At 42.2% G+C, this 19582-nt stretch overlaps 1 protein-coding gene across 2 annotated transcripts in view; it reads right to left on the minus strand.

The window, feature by feature from the left end:
• The window catches only part of PTPRR (protein tyrosine phosphatase receptor type R), a 248301-nt gene that overhangs the window by 69969 nt on the left and 158750 nt on the right, over positions 1 to 19582 (minus strand). The gene's annotated exons all lie outside the window — the stretch shown is intronic.

Genomic DNA, 19582 nt, shown 5'->3' on the forward strand with positions numbered 1-19582 from the left:
CTGATTAATTTGTCTTAAGTTCAGCCAAAAGGGAAGAAAATAAGATGGGCGGAGCATGAGCAGCAAGCACAATCAGCATCTGCCCAACCAGGGCTTCCTGTCACCTTGGGAACAAAATTGATTGGCACCCGTTTCCTGTGTACAAGTTAAAAACCAGTAGCAACTGCAGTAACAAGAATAAACTACAGATAAGAGACTTGGAAATTAAATCAAATCATATCACCAAAACTTCAGCTTGAAAGCCTAGCAGAAAAGTCCTGAGATAACTTTTAAAGGCATTCTTCATCCGTTTTAAGTTATTTTAAATTTAAAGTGTTATTTACTTCTAATTTTGCCATTTCTGGTACTCTAAAATCATTACAAAGGACATGAGGATTCAAACTTACATTAGGTGTCATATATTTTTGCTACAGATTTCATGTTTTTCATCATTCAAAAGATAAACATTTATTAAGACGTTGGAGTGATTTTTGTTTTAGTTTTTACAGCATCTAGAATCATGGCTTTCTAGAGGCAGAAGGAAACTTTTGTATGAGGGACAGTCCCACTATGCATGCAGATTGAATATTACATCCATGAGTTGTAACCTAAACTTTCCAAACATGGAATTACAGAAGACAAAACAGAACCAGAATAGAACTGAAGCATCAGCACATTTACCTTTCTGTTATTGTTTATTTTTAAGTTTTTGCCTCATCCTCTTCGCTGCATTGCCACGGGCATTAAGTGGTGTTCTTAGCGCAGGGGTGTGTGTTTGGTGCAGTACAGCTCTGCTTCTGGTGTGCATCCTGAAACTTTATTTCTTGTTGCTTCATTCAGTCAGAAACATTTACGAAGCACAGAAATGTGTAGACATGCACTTATAAACTGAGGATTATGACAAATTATGCAGCATGGTTCATTTTTCATTTATTTTTAAGGAATTCACAGAGATCCTAATGAGCTAGACAAGCCACCAAGGAATAGGAGTGATTGAAAAATAATGGAATAGGGAAGCAAAAATGTTTGCAAAATATACTATCTTTGGAAGATAAGTTGAACATTGTAAATGACATTTTTGTTTATGAGATTTTTAAAAGGTTATTTCTTATTCTATTCTTCTAATTTCAGAATCATTTTCAAAATTTACTCATTCATTATATAAGTATATATAAATTGCAAAACATTCCTCATACTCTATTTCGGAGTTCATGTTACTTCTTCTGTTACTACCAGTGAGGTGGTTGAAAGTAGATTATGAAGCCAAACCAGGGTTCAAATTCAGGTTCTGCCCCTTACAATTGCATGATCTTGGAAAAGTTACTTAACCTGAATGTCCATCAGTTTTCTCATCTATAAAATGGGACTACAATTAGCACACTTACTTCATTGTGAGGATTAATGGAGATTTTACATGTAAAACACTTAGAATAGTCCTTGGCACCTAACAAATGCTACACAGCGGGCATATTAATACTATTACTGTGACTGCTGCTTTCGTTGCTGTGAAGACACTTTTCATTTAGCTGCCACGGCTGCAGCTTTTTTTGCAGTTGTGTCTATGTGGTTGTGAATTCTCTCATTATTACTATGTCTGAGCTGCCACTGGTAGCTCCTTCTGCTACTGCTGCTGTTGGAACCACTGTTAGTGCCTGTCCCTGCTATTGCTACCACCGCCACCACTGTCATCAGCTTTTGCTCTGGGTATAGTATATGAGTGTGTGTGGGTGAGTGTGTGTAGTCCAGGGGGACATGCACAACTGGTTAATAGTAGTTACCACTGATGCTGGAAGTGACTATGAAGTGATTTCTATATTTTTGCTTTTGTTTAAATGTGCTTTCAAAATTTCTACAATAAGAATTTATTATTATTCAGAATGGCCATCATTAATAAATCCACAAACAAGTGTTGGAGAGGTTGTGGAGAAAAGAGAACCCTAGTGCTCTGTTGGTGGGAATGCAAACAGGTGCAGCCATTGTAGAAAATAGTATGAAATTTTCTCAAAAAACTAAAAATGGAACTGCCTTTTGATCCAGCAATCCCACTGCTGGGATTATACCCTAAGAATCCTGAAACACTAATGCAAAAGAACCTATGCACCCCAATGTTCATAGCAGTGCAATTTACAATAGCCAAGTGCTGGAAACAGCCTAAGTGCCCATCAGTAAACGAGTGGGTCAAAAAACTGTGGTACATTCACACAATGGAATACTACACAGCAGAAAGGTGGAAGGAGCTCCTAACCTTTGTGACAGCATGGATGGAACTGAAGAGCATTATGCTAAGTGAAATGGGTGAGGCAGTGAAAGACAAATACCACATGATCTCACTTGTAAGTGGAACCTAATCAACAAAACAAACAAGTGAGCCAAATAGAACCAGAGACATGGAAATAAAGAACAAACTGAGAATAACCAGAGGGGCGGGGAGGGGGAATAACGGGGGAAAGAAGGGGAAGGGGGTCTAGCCAAGGAACACAAATAGGGGACTCATGGGATGGACAATGGGGGGATTGACTAGGGGAGTTGGGGGGACAGGGCAGGGGAGACAAATGGGGAAAACGACAGACAAATATAACTGAAGAACAATGAGTAAAAAAAAAAGAAATGCAGCTCAACAGATGTAAAATGCTATGACAACTAAACACAAATCCTGTTTGTTAGCGGTCGGATGGCCTATTAAAGCAACACTGACTCATGAGAGACCATGGGACAGCTTTAGAGATGATGCAGAAGATGGTTAAAGGACTTACAACGAAGGCCAACACTGAGAGGTAGACAGAGCTGGAACTATACACCCCGACGAAGAACAGACTAAAAGTCGTTTCACGCTAGTCTTTAAATCTGCGGAGGGATTTCACACAGTGAGTGGGTCCAGTTGCTTCAAACTCGGATGGCACAGAACAAGGTAAAATGGGTTTATACTAAATTAGGAGGTACCTAGTTTATGCTTGGAGTAATTTCTTATAAGCAATGAAGTTAAGTTATTAAATAAATCTCTGGTAAAAAAAAAAGGATGTATTATTATTCATATAGTTCATTACAATTTTTAAAAAATTAATGAGGGCTGGAAAACCTTGAGGCCTCATGCTAACCCTGTTCCCTACTATCTCTTGGCCTGTGCCATCTTCCTGAGAACGAAGGGCATAGAGGGAGCGCCCACCCAGGGCCCAGAAGGCTTCCTCTGCATCACACTGTGAAAGTAGGAAGAGACAGGGCAGCAAGACACGATTTATTTGCCATCTAACTCTGTCCTAAGATCACATAAGGCATTGAGTTATGGGTTTATTTTGTTGTTATTTTTATCCAACGTCAAAAGTTTTCTTATTTATCTTTATGTTTAAGAAATACTTTCGATGAGAGGAGAGATCTTTTGTATATTTTAGTCAGAGTGTTCCCAGGAGAATGCCCTTGGTTTGGCCCATAGCTCAGTTTTGAACAATTACCCTGACATTATCCTGAAAACAATCCCTGCAAGTTCTACTGAGAATAAATAAAGCACAATGGAGTAAAATTATCCACCAAATCTAGGAAAAGCAGCTATATTTTAGTCAGGAAATCTAAGGCCTTTCTTCCCAGTGTATTATGTTCTTGTGTTTCTGTCATCAAAAGACGTAGAATGTGGAAAAAAGTCAAACTTCCCAGTTACTGATTTGGGGGCTGAATACTGGGAAAAAATGGACCCCAGTCCCTGAGTGAGGTTATATACACTGACAACGTCCTTGGGGTGTAAACGGTTTTAGCAGAACAGAGAAAATGGGGGAAGATAATGAAAAGTATTCAGAATAAGGGGATTGTTTTTTAGAATAACAACAAAGCAACCCCCCTAATTTGTTTACTATTGCCCTTAACAACTATTCTGAAACTTTAAATGTTAAATGGTTAAATATCTAACTCTAGGAGACAGATGAAGAAATGACTACTTTATTTCTAGACAATTTATTAAGTTCTAGAATACATGGATTCACCCTTCAAGGGCTCCAGCATTACCCTGGGTAAAGGCAAACTCAATACGTTGGTCTCTTTTTGCTGATGGAGGGATTTCTGGTGCCTTTCTAAGCCTTTCTAGAAAAATCATAGTCAAGTATATTGTTTCTTATGTAGACTCACATCATACACGGGCATGACAACAGATGATTTTTCAACATGACTTGGTAGGAGATTGTTCAGGAGCCTCAAACTAAAAGCCAGTAAGAAATAGTGCTTCTTCTTTTTAAAAGTTTGCTTAATCTTTTTGCTTAATATATTTTAGTCAACTTCATTCAAGAAAATTTCATCAAAAAGTCAATTCAATGCAACAGATATGTATCATGTGCCTACTGCAAACAGTACATTTTAAGGACAAAAATCAGCTTCAAATTTGGGTAGAAATTTAAGGCCCTGGAAATGCATGTCCAGTAGGTGACGGCTTGGGGTCTGGAGCCAGACCACCTGCATTCTTCCCGGCTCCCATAGCCAGCCTGGAGACCTTGCACGCGTGACGTGACCCACTGGGACCACAGCTTTACTCTTCTGTAAAACTGGGATCATAATAGTGGGGTTGTTTGGCATGTTTTGAGTTATACATGTGAAATATTTGGAACAGTGCCTGTAATACATTTAGTGTTTGACAAATGCTAACTGTTATGACCATTGTGGGATAGTCTGCGTTACAAAAACAGGGTTCCTTCCTACTTAGTTCCATTACCCCCTTTCTATTCTTTTCAAGATTTTGAAACACACAGGGAAGAGGTGGGAGAGAAAAGGAGGAGGGTAGAATGAGCTTTTGGTGGAAAGAATATGTATGTTAAAAGTCCTATCAAGTACTTAAGATGTCACAATTTAATTGATGTATAGTTGATCACATATGACTCTCTGAGTGCAGGACAGTGTAAGAGGAAGTTTTGAAATGGTTCCATAAACTTTAAAGGACCCCATGTTGTCAGGAAGGACCCTAACTGGAGGAGAGTGGGTTCTGGGTCCTAGTCTTGATTCTGGCTCTCTCAGCAAGTTAAAACGCTCAGACCCAGTGATTCAAAGGTCCTTCTAGCCAGAGGTTTTGCTGAACTAATGCTTTCTCTGGCAACATTAAAACACTCTATTACTTTTAAAATGGAAAGACTTGAGTTATAACAGTAAGGTAAAAATAAAACTTTTTAAATGGGTTATAAGGCCCTGGCTGGTGTAGTTCAGTGGGTTGAGTGCGGGCCGTAAACCACACGAACACGGTTTGATTCCCGGTCAGGGCACATGCCTGGGTCACAGGCCAGTTCCCAGCACGGGACGCACAAGAGGCAACCATACACTGATTTCTCTCCCTCTCTCCTTCCCTTACCCTCTAAAGATAAATAAATAAAATCTTAAAAAAAATAAAATAAAATGGGTTATAAGGATGAAAGACTAGAATAATTAACTTCTAGGCATCAATGATACATAATATATCAGAGGTAATCTGTAAAGAATTACAAAATAAAAGTGTATAAACAAGTTTCTAAGAGAAGTTATTACCTTTGTACTGACATCAGGATTTTTCTAAGTGGCCAATGAAAAGTATATCTGAGAGTGAGCGACACCTTCTCTGGGAATTATTTTTGGATTTACGTGCTTTATAAACTGCGCACACTAAAGCTGTGCCAGAGACACCAAGGGCCACAGTGGGGGTGCAGGGACACGTTCTGGCCAGGTCACTGCACCAACGCAGAGGAATCAGACTGAAAGAGTCTCATAAAAAAATGCTTCCAAACAGGGCAACAGACACGACCCGCACAGAACTGCCGCCGCGTGAGAAAGATGCGGGAACTACAAGGTACCGTGCCCTGCCTCCCCCCTCGGGCCTCTGATTCCATCTGGACAGGTTTATCCCGAACAGTCTATCTGAGGAAACACGCACACCAATGGCCTTCAAACTCTTTTCAGAACTGGGGCTCTTGGTTACGAGAGAAAAGGGAACATCTCTGGCAAGTCCAGGGCGCAGAACGAGTGTCTGCAGAGCCGGGCTCACTGAGAAGCCTGAGAAGGACATAGGTGCCACCAGCCTGTCTCTCCCCCAAGGTCCTGTGTGGGGTAGTTAAAAACCAGCAAATCAGGTAAAAATATGGGATTATTTACAGCTAGTCATGAATCTAGATATAATTTTAGGGTTAAATAACCCAGTCCTGAGAGGTGGTTCCCATTGTTTTACAGTTCTTTATAAATGAATCACTTAACTTTGTCTCAATTCCTGCATTAGTAAAACACTAAAGAGGGAATCTCCCACCATCAGTATCTTGTGATCCTAATAATTTCAGTAACAGGCCCAGTTCTAGGAACCCCATGTTTTGTGAGAAGGTCAGAGCTGTTGGGGTATGGGCAAAAGTGAAACTGGCTTTGGACAATGACTGGAAACGTGTCCAGCCTTGCAGTCGATGGCTTGTTTCGGTTTCACAGCCCCACTTGCACCAGGGCATGTGACCGCTGCTTTCACTCAGGCTCTGCCACTGGCCATGGAGTCCCAGGGCAGTCCCCGCGACTGGGACCAAGGCAGTGAGACTGTGCTCTGTTAGCAGGAGTCATTTACATATAGAGATATAAGTATATAGTAATTTAAGTATATTTGAATATATGGAGGCATTTAGATAGATACATTATATAAATACGTGCATTACACTGTATATGTTTTAAAATATAGGAATGTGTATATATTGATTTATAGCTATCATATGTGCAGATCTGTAGCAATAGCCATCTCCTCAACTCTGCTCACAGCTATTGAGACTAAGTGTTTGGGTTTGACTCTAGAACATTTTTCTGTCTGGAAATTCTATCTAGATAGAAAGAAAAAAAATCTGTCTAGAAAGTGTCTATCTAGCAGAGTATCTAGAAATGTTAGAAAGTTTCCCTAGAGGAATGCAATGTGATACCAGGCTGCAGAACCCCTGCTCTAAGGTTCCTCTCGACTGTAAAGTGCCGTATCTTTTGCTTTCTCAACAAGCCCCTAGTTCTAATACAGCAGCACCTACTCTGACGCCTCACCATGCCCACCACGACCACCACGGCCACCAAGTGGCAAGGAGGGAAGGGTGTCTCTCAGGATTTCTGTCATAGAGAGGCCTCGAGTTTCACTTTTAGTGAATTGCTGTTCCCGTGCACCCCCTACAGGTCATATATGGTAGGAATACTTAAATTAGACATCCTTGGGTCACCACTTCTATTTGCTGAGCATGTCCTTCACTGCTTTCAAGCATTTCATGTTTCATAGAGTTGCTAATTACTCTAATAATCTCCGGGTACACACGCTTCCCAAATCTCGACCCACCAAGCTCTTGGACTCAATCTGCCCAAATAACAAAATACACGAGATCTCCTCACACACCCTGTTCCTAGTATCTGCAATGCTCTGTGACCTCATTCTTTGGTTCTCACCCATTCAACTGGAAACACATTCACTTTACTCTGAACTGTCCACTACCTCAGCCTTTTCTTTACACAGCTTTTGGCCAGAATAGGAATTGTGTCTATTAATTTGCTTTTTCTATTAATTTCTGTCCCCAGTATAATAAACACTTTGTGAATTATGTGGATGGAATGGAAAATAAAACATCTTTAAAGTTGAGATATACTTTAAAGGCTGGTTTAAAAAGGGAAGTAAATTGTCTTTTATAAAACAGGGACGGCAAATCAGGCCATTCCTGCCCCAGGTGAGATTGTGAGGATCTGGACTGAGAAGTTGGATGCAAGAATCTTTCCTCTGCAAAACTGTCACGATAGTTTTAAACATGTTAAATTTTGAAAAAGCGCAATAGGAAAGTGAAGACAAGGATAAGGAGATTCACCCCACCGAAGGCTCCACAGAATGTTCAGAGATGAAGAAACCTTGCCTGTCATGGAGAAATTTGCGATCTCGTCATTCTCTGAGACCTCTGTCTAGGTTTCTAAATCATTGTTTTACACATACAGAGTTGTTCAGCTGCATGCCTTGTCTTGATGCATATTTGTTCTGTAGTAACAGGTTCAGGATAGAATCTCTTTAATTTTACAAGATTTACACATTGAACAACAGCAGACAGGCCATAGACCCAAAGTAGGTCATTGGTCACACGCAGTGACTGGGGAAACTCAGTCTCCAGGAGTGGAATGGCAAGTGAGCAGTTCCCCTGTCTCGGGGCTTTCTAGAAATGAATGGAAATTCCCGAGTTGACATAGATGGCAGACTAACGCTGATCAGTAAGGCTTACTTTGCATTATGTAGCTAATGTTTAAAGAGCCCCCGCTGTATGTGTGGAATTAGGAAGTAAGAGAACAAAAATGAAACAGCTCTTAGGTGATTCTATGTGTGGGTAAGAGAGTGAGAGAGAGAGAGAGAGAGAGAGGGAGGGAGGGAGGGGGAGAGAGAGATGGGGGAGAGACAGCATTTACGGGATCAGGGAGAGAAGAAGAGGTAGTGAAGGGTAGTTTATTCCTAAAGGTCTTTATTTTAAATCCTCTCTTGAGGATATGCTCTCTGATTTTAGACCAAGGGGAAGGGAGGAAGAGATAGGGAAAGAGAAACCCTGATTGGTTGCCTCTCGTACGCACCCTAACCTGGACCAAACTTGTGACATTTTGGTTTCAACCAGCTGAGCCACACAGGCCAGGGTGGGCTCTTTGTTTTTTTCCTGTGGATAGGGTGGGGAAAGGACATTGAAGGAGCGCGGTACAGATTTGGAGATGCTGCCTTGAGCAAAGACAAAGAGAGCTTAATGGAGAGAAGAACAGTGTGGAGTGTCCACCAGAGACTCATATGGCTAAGAAGCCACAGTTAGGGCGTATTCATGCTTTTAGGCCACAATAGGTTTTTGTCACACTTTTAATGTATTCGCTCTCATAGGTCTTTTACCACTTAATCATTTTTACTCACATTATTGATTAAAGTGGGTTTAAAATTCCAATTTGTTTCTTAGACTCCTTACGGGTTCTATCAGGAGAAGACTATTCTGAAGAGGAATTTAGTAACCAAATACTGACTTTGGAGGCAAAATTCAGCAGCAAATAAAACGTCACAGGAGTGAAACTAATCATTCGGGAGATCATGCTCAGCGCAGGGGAGTGAGGGCTGTGAGGAGCTCCCGCTGGTGCCAGTGGTGCAGGGTGGCGGGGGTGCAACAGGAGCTGCCTGGAGGCCCCCTCCTGCTGGCTGGGGGGGCAGGAAGCCTGCCAACACGGGGCCTTCTGTCTGCAGGGCAGTGCGGAGGTGATGGAGCCCTATTTTTTTCTTTTAAGTATTTCTCTTCATAAAATTAACCTAATTTGAAGGACTTGCTCCTTATTTCTTATTGAGATTTAACAAATATTAATGGAACATGTAGCACATGTCAGGCATGGTGGTATAGATACCACAATGTCAGGAAGTAAGGGTCAAAGGGGAAAAGCAGGAGGGAGAGTCAGACAGGACAAATAGGCCTGGACAGGGGAGAACTGTTCAGGCTTGTATTTAAACTTCTGGTTTTGAAAAAAAAAATGGCTCCTAAATAAAAGGATTTATATATTATAAGACCTATAAGTCAATAATAATTGCATTTGACAATTGTCCTTAAAATTACTGCGGGTGAAATAAGAAATGAAAATGATTGGATGCTAAGCATTGTTAAAGCACATTTATATTTGAAAGTGTTCACACCTATTTGTTATTTCTTTTTTTTTAATAAATATTTATTTATTTATCTTTAGGGGGGAAGGGAAGGAGAGAGGGAGAGAAACATCAATGTATGGTTGCCTCTAGTGCACCCCCTGCTGGGAACTGGCCTGCAGGGAACTGGCTTGCAACCCAGGTATGTGCCCTGACTGGGAATTGAACCACGATCCTCTGGTTCACAGACCTGCGCTCAATCCACTGAGCTACACCAGCCAGGCTATTTGTTATTTCTTAAAGTAGAGCTCTTTCATCACCACCCTGAGACCTTTTCCCAAGGTATCTGCCAAAAAGGATTATACCTCACCTGCCTTAAAGAACAACGAAATCATTACGGATTTCTTTTTCTTTTACAAAACCAAGATCCTGCTTCCTTCTTCCCTTTCCTTTTTCCCTGGGTGAGACCAGCCAACACCTGCTTCAGTGCACGGGAGTCCACTAGAGGACACTGTTTCCACACACTACACTCAGGATTCATTTCTGAGAACACAGCCCTCCCCACCTCGTTCAGATCACACCCAGATAATCCTGGTGCACTGTGAAATGGAAATGACAGTTTAACGTTGATAATAGACTTACAAGTAAAACAAACAAACCCATCTGTTGAAAATAAGAGTTTTGCTAAAGTCACCTGCCATGGGTGATCTGCGATTTTCCACTGTTTTGCTAAAGGGGTCATCTATTGTCTACATAGCTGGGAAAATATGACGAGAACAGAGTGATGCCTCACATTGTAGGGGATCCAGGGTCAAGGAGCCCAGGCGATCATCGTGGGAGCCTGAGCTGTCATTTTATGATGCATTTCAAATAATTACAAAGGTAAGAGTCTCTGCCTGCAATGTCAAGTCTCCTGACAAAGAACTATGAGGTTCAGCGCTGCTCTCTCTCAAAAAAGCAGCAAAGCATACTCTGGGAATTGTTCGTGCCTGCCCTGATTAAAATGCCTTAACAAAAAGGCCATTTCACCTAATTCTGTCAACTTGTACATCAAGACCTGGAACGTGGTCCCCTCGCTAAGACTTGAAATGTCATTTTAGAAAACATAGCATTTCTTGCTCTTCATGGTGAAAGTCTGATTTGATCATGGGTAGCGCGTTCGGCAAACATGACGCTCTAACATTTTATACAACAGCAACCTCTTCTTAGGGTCAGGACAAGGGGAACGTGATAGAAATGCCAACCTCGTGCAGGCGGGGAAAGCAAGCATGATTGTCTCTAAAAAGAGGTCACGCCCTACAGAACAGCTATAAAAATCCAAGAAGGTAATTAATTGGGTTTTGTCCCACATTGTGTGAGTAGAAATGGAAACCACCTAGTAAAGCTGGAAGCCAGTGTCCGGGATCAGGTTCGAGTTAATAAATGTTGAAGGATGGGCCTGCTGAGAAGCCCTTTCTGCCTAAATCTCAGGATGAGGCAGCCCGCGTGACAAGTTGTCTGGCGGGAGACATGGCAGGACCCAATGGGACTCACTCCTATTGCTCTGTTGGGGCCATGAGTGGAGAAGGAGGCAGGTGGGGGAGGAAAGGAGCCACTGAAGCGATTACTCTTACAGCCACTTCCAGGTCTGCACTCCCGGGACTTAATCGGCCTGCTTGGAGAGAAGCTAGGTCAGCACTTGCCAATGAGTGGTGGCCAATTTTACCTTTTTAAGAAAGAAAACTACTACTCTCGATTCCTTAAAAATATATTCTAGCATTTGTGCTGCATTCCTTGGGTTATACCCACCATCATTTCTTTCCTTTACCACTATTACCTTTTGTCTCCTCCCTTGTCATTAATTATGAAGCAGATTTCAAAAGATTTGCCTGCATTTTCTTAATCCCAGTGTCTTTGATTTTAATAAAGAAACTTTAATGTTTTTTCTAACCCTCCAAACTCCAATCCACCTACAGGAAAAGGCAATCATGTCCGTCCTACCAAGAACAAGACAGCTTCATGGTCATGATGGACAAGGGCTGGTGCATGTTTCTAACGCCTCCCAACTCTGGACATCCCCATGGAAGTATTTTATAAGGATATAATCACAAAAGTGAGAGAAGTGTAGAAGTTTTATCATCTGCATCATCAAGGAGGAAGTAGAACACAGTGGTCAGGTGCAGGCTTTGTAGCCAGTCTGTCCCGACGTGAATTTCCAACTCTGTCTTTATTCCCTTGTGATACAAAACCTGCTATTTAATCTCTGTTAGCTCACCAGCAAGGTGGGCATGAAAATAGTACCTGCCTCACAGGGTGTTGTGGAGAGTGTAGGAGATAATATGTTAGCATGGTGATTGGTGTGCGATAGGTTAGTGATCTATATGTAAGCTTTTTTAAAAAATTTATAGAAAGGGGAAGGGAGGGAGAAAAACATTGATTGGTTGCCTCTTGCATGCCCCCAACCGGAGACCTGGCCCATAACCCAGACATGTGCCCTGACTAGGAATCAAAACACCTTGGGTTCACAGGCCAGTGCTCAATCCACTGAGCCACACGAGCCACATGTTAGCCTGTATTATTTATTTCTCTTCCCACTGCAGGGGCAGCGGTTGGTGGAGGCGCATGAGGATGTGCCCTGCCATGCGCACTGTCCCCCAACACACGTAGCGTAATGAGCTCAGTTATCTGTGCCCCCATGCCAAATTCCAGGGGAACAGTCGTTTTTTAATTGAATTCACTGAGGTGACATTGGTGGACAAAACCATACAGGTCTCGAGCATGCAACTCCATAAAACCTCATCGGCACACCGCATCGTTCGCTCACCACCCGAAGTCAGGTCTGTCTCCGCTCTCACTGACCCGGCCTCTGCCCACCTCGACCCCTCCCACCTGCTTCCGCTCCGGCAATCCCCGTGCCGAATCTACTGCACAACACTAGATTTTACTGTGTCTAGAATCTGAAAAATATCCCGAGAGCCAATCATGAGATTTGCTAAGAGTGTGGCACTGAAATGTATCTGCTTACTAAATACATTGATTTGTCGTCCACTTGTTTTCCACAGAATATAGGCTACCTGCGCTTTGCTCATCCCGTGTTGTCCTTGTTAACGGTGCAGCCTTTGGAGCCAGGCTGCTCGGGTTCAAATTCCGCTTGTCACTTTTACACCCCCTGTAGCTGATTATCAGGTTACTGGGGCAGTAACTTAAACTCTCTGAGCAGCAGTTTCGTCACTGTGAGGAGGGGATAATAAGTCCTTTGTGAGGATTAAATGGGAGGACACAGGTGAAGGGCCAACAATCTCATTGAGCTGCTGTTTTTATTGATGCTAATTGGACTTAAGCTAGGATTGACTTCTAAATGGCTGTTCGCTATCTATATGATCCCCACGCTGGCAGGCCTCGGAAATGAGTCATGGTTGACAGTCTCTGTTCAGTGGCGCCGGGTCAGAGGTGCCACGAGAACAAATGGCCTTTATTTGCAGAAGGCTATGTGGTACGGGAATAGCAGCCAAAAAGGATCGGGGGAGGGGGAAAGGTGAAGAGATTAAGAAGTTCAAATCGGTAGTTACAGAACAGTCACAGAGATATAAAGTACAGCATAGAGAATAGATTCAATAATACCGTCACAACTACGTATGGCGCCAGGTTGACTTGAAATATCGGGGGAACCACTTTGTAAAACAAGCCATGGTCTAACCACTATGCTGTGTGTCTGAAACTAATACGTAATAATATTGACTGTAAACTGTAATGGAGAAAAACCCTTAAGTTTAAATCTAGCTCCGCTGAAACTAGTGCTGTAACCTTTGGCAAGTGTAGTAATGCGGTTGGTGCCCCACCCAGAGCTGGTGCCCATATCCTCTCCTGCCCTGCTGCTGGGAGACTTGCCTGTGAACGGCACACAGCTGCCATCTCTTTAAAGAATTACGCCCCCCTCAATCCTTGATTGGAATGGCCTGTCCAGAGATGCCTAGGAAGTTAAGCCTCCCCCATCCCCAGGACGGCCTCAAGTCAGTGGCTGACTGACGTGAGGGCGAAGAGGTCCTCGTCAGGTCTGTTTGCCCTGAGGTGGAACAGCTACTCAGGAGGTGCTGCTCCAGCTCTCCCTGTGTGATTAGCCTGTGGTCAGACGTCAGCTGGAACCACCTCTGCACTTGGCTTCTCCTCTGTTCTGCTTCCCCTACTTTCCATTAGGCTCTTCCTGAGAGTGTCCTCTCAGTCAGTCACTTAGACAAGCATCCTTGTCTCAGGCTGTGCTGTTAGGGACCCTCCCCCTAAGGCCTAAGAGGGAAGACTCTGGGTGTCGCTTACACTTGACAAAAATGGAGGGAGTTGGATCCATTCTCATTGATGGGTCTGTTTCATGAATACAGATTTTAATTTCCAAAGTATTTTCATACACTTTGTACTGGATATTCAGTTGTATCCACTCTATTCTTTCCTTTTCTTAATCTCCCAAAGACAGATCAATTGAGGAACAAATAAGTATCCTCTAAGTTCAAATTTTTGAGCACTGAAATGTTTCTCTGCTAGTGGGAGGTGGGGCAGACGTCAGGACATTCCACCTTGCCTGGAGGAAATTATAGTAAACAAGGGCTTTGAGTTTAGATGTAGAATACTCAACATTTTCTTGGCGACTGAGGTGTCATGGTTTCCATCACTGCAGACATCTTTCTGGCTTTGACAGAAATCTCCCAGGCTCAGCCCCTAAGAAAACCTTTAAAGTCACATACCTGAGTGCTATATCATTGTTTGCATGGTATTTATGGATACCAAAATAAACCATTCTATAGTGCAGCTTAAGAAAAGTTAGAGAATGTCTATTTCTTAGGTATCAGAATTCCCTGGGGTCTGGGAAGGCCTCATTGTGATAGAAAGACAAGGCCTCCATCAATGCCACATTCCTGGCCCACTAACGGACCAGCGAGGAAATCCGGGGTGAGAGTGCCACGTTACAGGTCCCCCCTTCCTCTCTGGACACTTATCTAACTGTCCTTGTTCACCTTTTACTTCGAATAAAAAAGTCAAATGAGAAAAATCGGGAAAATGGTGTGGCTCTACCTGTTTGCCTGCTGATTTCCCTTCCATAAAATTGCGTATTAATCACACAGTGACCTAAAGGGGAAATTGACACGCTTAGAAGTTCTCTGCCTTCTCACGGAAGAAGACGTATCATTCTAGGGTCTGAATGTGATCTCTGTCCACTGGGCGTTTGGAACCTGGCTTGTATCATTTTTTTGAGAGTACAAGGTGGAACAAAAAAGAGGGAAGAGGAGCTAACTATGGCCTCATGCTGTGCTGGGCACTTTCATTGGCCATCCAGCTTAACAGTCACAAGAGCTGTGCAAGGCACATGCTGTTCTCCGCACGACGGGAGAAGCAACAGGCTCCGAGTTACACACAGTGCATCACGAACTCCCCATGATTCATTCCTTAGAAGGGGTTAGATTTAATGGGATACTGAGAGCTGGCAAATAACATTAGATAGCCAATTTAGAAACAGGAGAAGAAAAACTATGTCATTGGACAATGTAAAAAACACTTATGATTTCAAATGGCAAGTTCAACTGTATCAATTCAATTAAAAAAAGGTTTCAACCTTCCTGAACTCAAAAATGTAACTGACCTAGGAATGGGATCAGAAGACAAAAACGAAAAGAATACTAGCCCTGACTGGAGTGGCTCAGTGGGTTGGTCTCGTCTTGAAACTTGAAATGTGGCCGGTTTGATTCCTGGCCAAATTGTGGGCCAGGTCCCCAGTGGGGCGCATATAAGAGGCAACCAATTGATGTTTCTTTCACACATCAATGTTTCTCTCCCTTTCCTTCTCCCTCTCTTTGCCACTCTCTAAAAATAAATAAATAAATAAATAAATAAATAAATAAATAAATAAATAAATATTTTTAAAAAACCACTAGATTTCTTTTTTCTTCTTCAAGGCATGATGCCATTTCATATTCATTGTTGGTTTTATGGGGTGCTTTAAAAAAGGTAAAACAGATATTTTCATACTTATTTGTAGCTTGGGAAAACTAAGGATTTAATTAACTTGTTTAATCACTTATTTAGTAAATAGCAGAAGTAATATTAGCACAGAAACTCAGCTCTATAGTTTATCGTTAGGTTATTTGTTCTTATAGAAGTTTCTTTAGAAATATATGAGATCCTAAGATGTAAAGGAACATGAATTAATTAATTAACTCTGTCATACTTCCCAAGTGTTTGCTAGGCACCAAGATTACAAGACCGTGGAAGGCACAGGAATATCTTGAGCCCATCCCCGTCCTTAAGATCTTCACAAGCTGATAAAGGGACAGGTCGGACCACTCCAAAACTGGTTTCTGTCCCTTTCTGAATTAGTCTTTGACTGAGACCACCGCCCGAGGAGTGGCACACATGAGAATTCAGAGCTGTTAAAAATCATGGTGGACAAGGACAGGACTGTGGCGATGGCTGAAGGGAAGTTTCAGGTTGAGATCTGGAGACTAGAGATGGCTAGAAGGAGGATGCAGAGGGCCCAGGTGAACACAGACACACCTGTGGCTGGGAACGCAGCAGCCTGGGGAGACTAGGGAGGATGGAACGGGAGGTCTGTGTTGCAGGGAGAGTGATCAGCAGATCTGGAGAGAATGGTCAGGGCCAGAGAGTGCAGGGCTTCTGAGGCCCAGAAGGTGGTCTGTGCCTTAGCCTGCAGGCAAAGGGGAGCTGAGAGGCTTTTTACACAGCACGTCAACAATTGAGGGAGAGAAGGGAATTAGAGCAGGCAGGTAAGATGAAATAAAATGTGTGAAATATAAAATGCACTCCTTTTGATATCCTTTTATAATCATAAGATACAACACTTCAAATATGAAATAATATCTTGCCCCCAGGGTAATGGTTACAAAAAGAGAGAATCAATAATGAGAAAAATCCAAGGAGCAAGCATCAATATGATTTGGTGGCTAGTTGGAAATAGGGGGGAAAATAAACAAGGAAACTGCTCTCTCTCATCTTCATAATTTAATCATAATTTTCAGGATATATACTTCGTACTTGTTAAACATATACATTTTAATTCTATATTTTCTTTTATTTATTTTTAATTAAAAATTATATTTTATTATTAGTACTGTTAGAGTAATAGACTCTCCCCATCAGGGATGAGAGACGTATATGGCATGACCACAAAGATTTTGAGACAAGTGACTTATAATGTAGCCTTTATGGTTTCATGATGATTTTAAAGAAGCCAAATTTTTATGTAATGAACAAGGATTAATATTTTACCCTGGGATCAGGATGGAGGGCTGTAAAACACAAACCTATTTTAAAGGTACAGAGCACATATGAAGTTTTAAGGCTTAAAACTCCAAGAAAAGTTTTCTGACTCTATGGAACATTGTACATCCTTCAATATTTTATCATTCTTAAAACTCATCACTACACATTCGTGGCAGGGAATTATGGTAGAAAAATGGGGTGAGGATAAATGAGAAAGGGATGATGAAATAAGCAGAGTGCTTCCCTACTACTACTGGAAGGTGACCTGGGAGTTATTCATGATTCATTCATTCATTCATTCATTCATTCATTCATTCATTCATTCATTCAAGCATTTATTTCCAGGAGCATTTATTTCCAGGAGCAAGAGCTCCTTCAGAAATTATGATCTATGTGTAAGAGACAAAGAGATAACTAAATCACGTATGTGCCCTCAAGAAGTTTAGAGTCTAGGGAACAAGGCATTAGTAAATAAAAATGTTACCTACTCCGGGGAAGTCTTAAATGCTCTCTGCACATGGAGTTATGGGGCTAGAGAAGAAGAGAACAGAGGAGAGACAGCTGAGTCAGCGTCGGCAAGGTGGACTAGAGAAAGAGGGGGCAGGGGGTGGAGGAAGCTTGGAATGGCTTCCAAGAGAGAGTGATGCTTGAATTTCTCTCATAGTCTCGTCCTATTCCTCACTCCATGCCTGGCCTTTCCACCTCTTCTCTCCTCGGTGGATAATCCAACCACAACCACTTCTTCTCTTACTACCTCTGATATGAATGATTTCTAAAGAAGTACCTCCAGCTCGGTCTACCTCTTTGATGAAACTCTGAAGTTAAGGGGAGAAAGGAGTCTATGTGGGAGCCTAAAGGTATCCACCCTGGTACCAAAAAATAATGTCTTGGAGGCCAAAGGAAGAGAGAGTGCTAATGTCTCTTCAGAACACAAGTAGGCATTAGTGCTAGATGTGAAAATGAAACACACTTTGTGGTTGGTCCACTGAGAAACTTGGCAAAGACATGTGGGAGAAATATCAAGGATGGAAGTTTGAAGAAGGCCAATAAGGCAGCAAATGTACTCTGCTCATGTAAGACACATCCAGAAAAGGAAGGAAAGCAAGAACCAGAAAAGAAATTGGGTCAGGGGAGTTTCTCTGATAAAAAAGGAAACCTGTGCCTGTACTGAGGGGTAGCTTTAGCAAAGAGGGCACAGTTGAAAACAGGAGGAGAATTGGGAGAGTTGGTTACGATGATTGGGAGGGAATGACCTGGAGCCTCTGTGGACAGAAGAGCTTCTTCCTGCTTGAGGTGGGAAGTAGGTGGGAGGCAATGGGTGGGGACGTAGGGGAGTTTGTAGGTCGGGGGCAGGAAATCCGTTTGATTACTGATTACACACTTGTTCTCTCAAGTCTCTCACATGGACCACAAACATGAGTAAGACGCCATGCTACAGCTCTCATGTATCAACCATACACTTCATTTAAATGAATAAATGGATATTTATCTTTATGCTCCTTGAAATTCAAACATTCCCAGCCATGGCCAAGAAAGGGCAGGATGCTGGGAATACGTCCTCCCTGGAGGATTTAATCACTGACCTTGCTTACAATTGGTGGTTCATGATGATAATAAAAAGTAGTCTGACTTTTAGTCAGGTTTATTATCCCCTTTAAATCACCCATAGAAAATGACCCCCTCCTTAGTGCCGGCACCTGAGCAGGTCTTTTCTGCCACCTTGACCTTGGGGCACCACGGATGCTCAGATGCCTGTTTCAAGGTTTCCCTTGGAAGAAAACGTAAACGCACAAAACTAATTTGGGTGACAAGAGTAAGAGAACCTGAAGGAGGTGAAGAGGTCAGGCATAACCCCTTCATATTACAGAAGAAGGAAGTGAGGCACAGATAGGCAAAAGGCTCGGGCAGCCACTCAATCCAGAAATGGCAGAGCTGGGTCTCAAAACCAGGTCTCCTGCATCCTGGTTAGCTTCCGCAAAAAAGGTCTTTCTTGTTGGCCTTTCCACACTGCAGCTCACATGGCAATTCACCGGTACCTGGATTCACCAGGAGAGTATCAAATATTTGCGGGGAGGAAGTGCCCAGAATGACTTGATTGCTTTCCATTTTCCTTTAAGGACTTTGGAGCTCACTGCAACAATGCCTTTCTTTTCAATTCATGCATTGTTCTTTGACAATGTGAGAGGGGACCCCCAGCATGAAATTTGTTCATAAAAATTGTGTATTTATCCTTACATGTTCAAACTTCAGTTACCTTCAAAGTATTCCCCATTTGATGAAATACACCTATCGAGACATTTTTTGCCATTGCTCAAAACAGTTTTTGAACCCGTTGATTTTGATGCCTTTTAGTGCTTTTGCTGTTTTTTCTTTCACCTCCTCTAGAATGGCAAAATGTTTCCCTTTGAGGACATTTTTCATCTGAAGAAAGCAAAAAACGTTGCTCAGGTGAGATCCAATGAATAGGGAGAATGGAGCATCAAGGTCATAGTGTTTTTGGTTAAAACTGATGAATACTCAGTGTGGTGTAGGTAAGTATGTTCATAAATCACCCATCATGAAATGAGAAAACATGTTGAAACAGTCTTTAAAAACAATTCACTGAAGCCAAATGCTGCCTCTTACAACAACACTAGCTGGTACACTGATACAGACAGGTTCCTAGAACACTCACCTAGTGAGACAAGCCGATACTACAAGGGGCCAAACCTCCAGAAGATAATTCTGGTTTTTTTAGTCCCCCCCTCATACTTTCAAGGAAATTAGAATGACAAACTTAGTCTTCTGCTGTCCTTAAAG

Source organism: Artibeus jamaicensis, unplaced genomic scaffold, assembly GCF_021234435.1.
Source record: "Artibeus jamaicensis isolate MK-2021 breed Jamaican fruit bat unplaced genomic scaffold, CSHL_Jam_final contig_233, whole genome shotgun sequence".
In the NCBI taxonomy this organism is placed as follows: domain Eukaryota; kingdom Metazoa; phylum Chordata; class Mammalia; order Chiroptera; family Phyllostomidae; genus Artibeus; species Artibeus jamaicensis.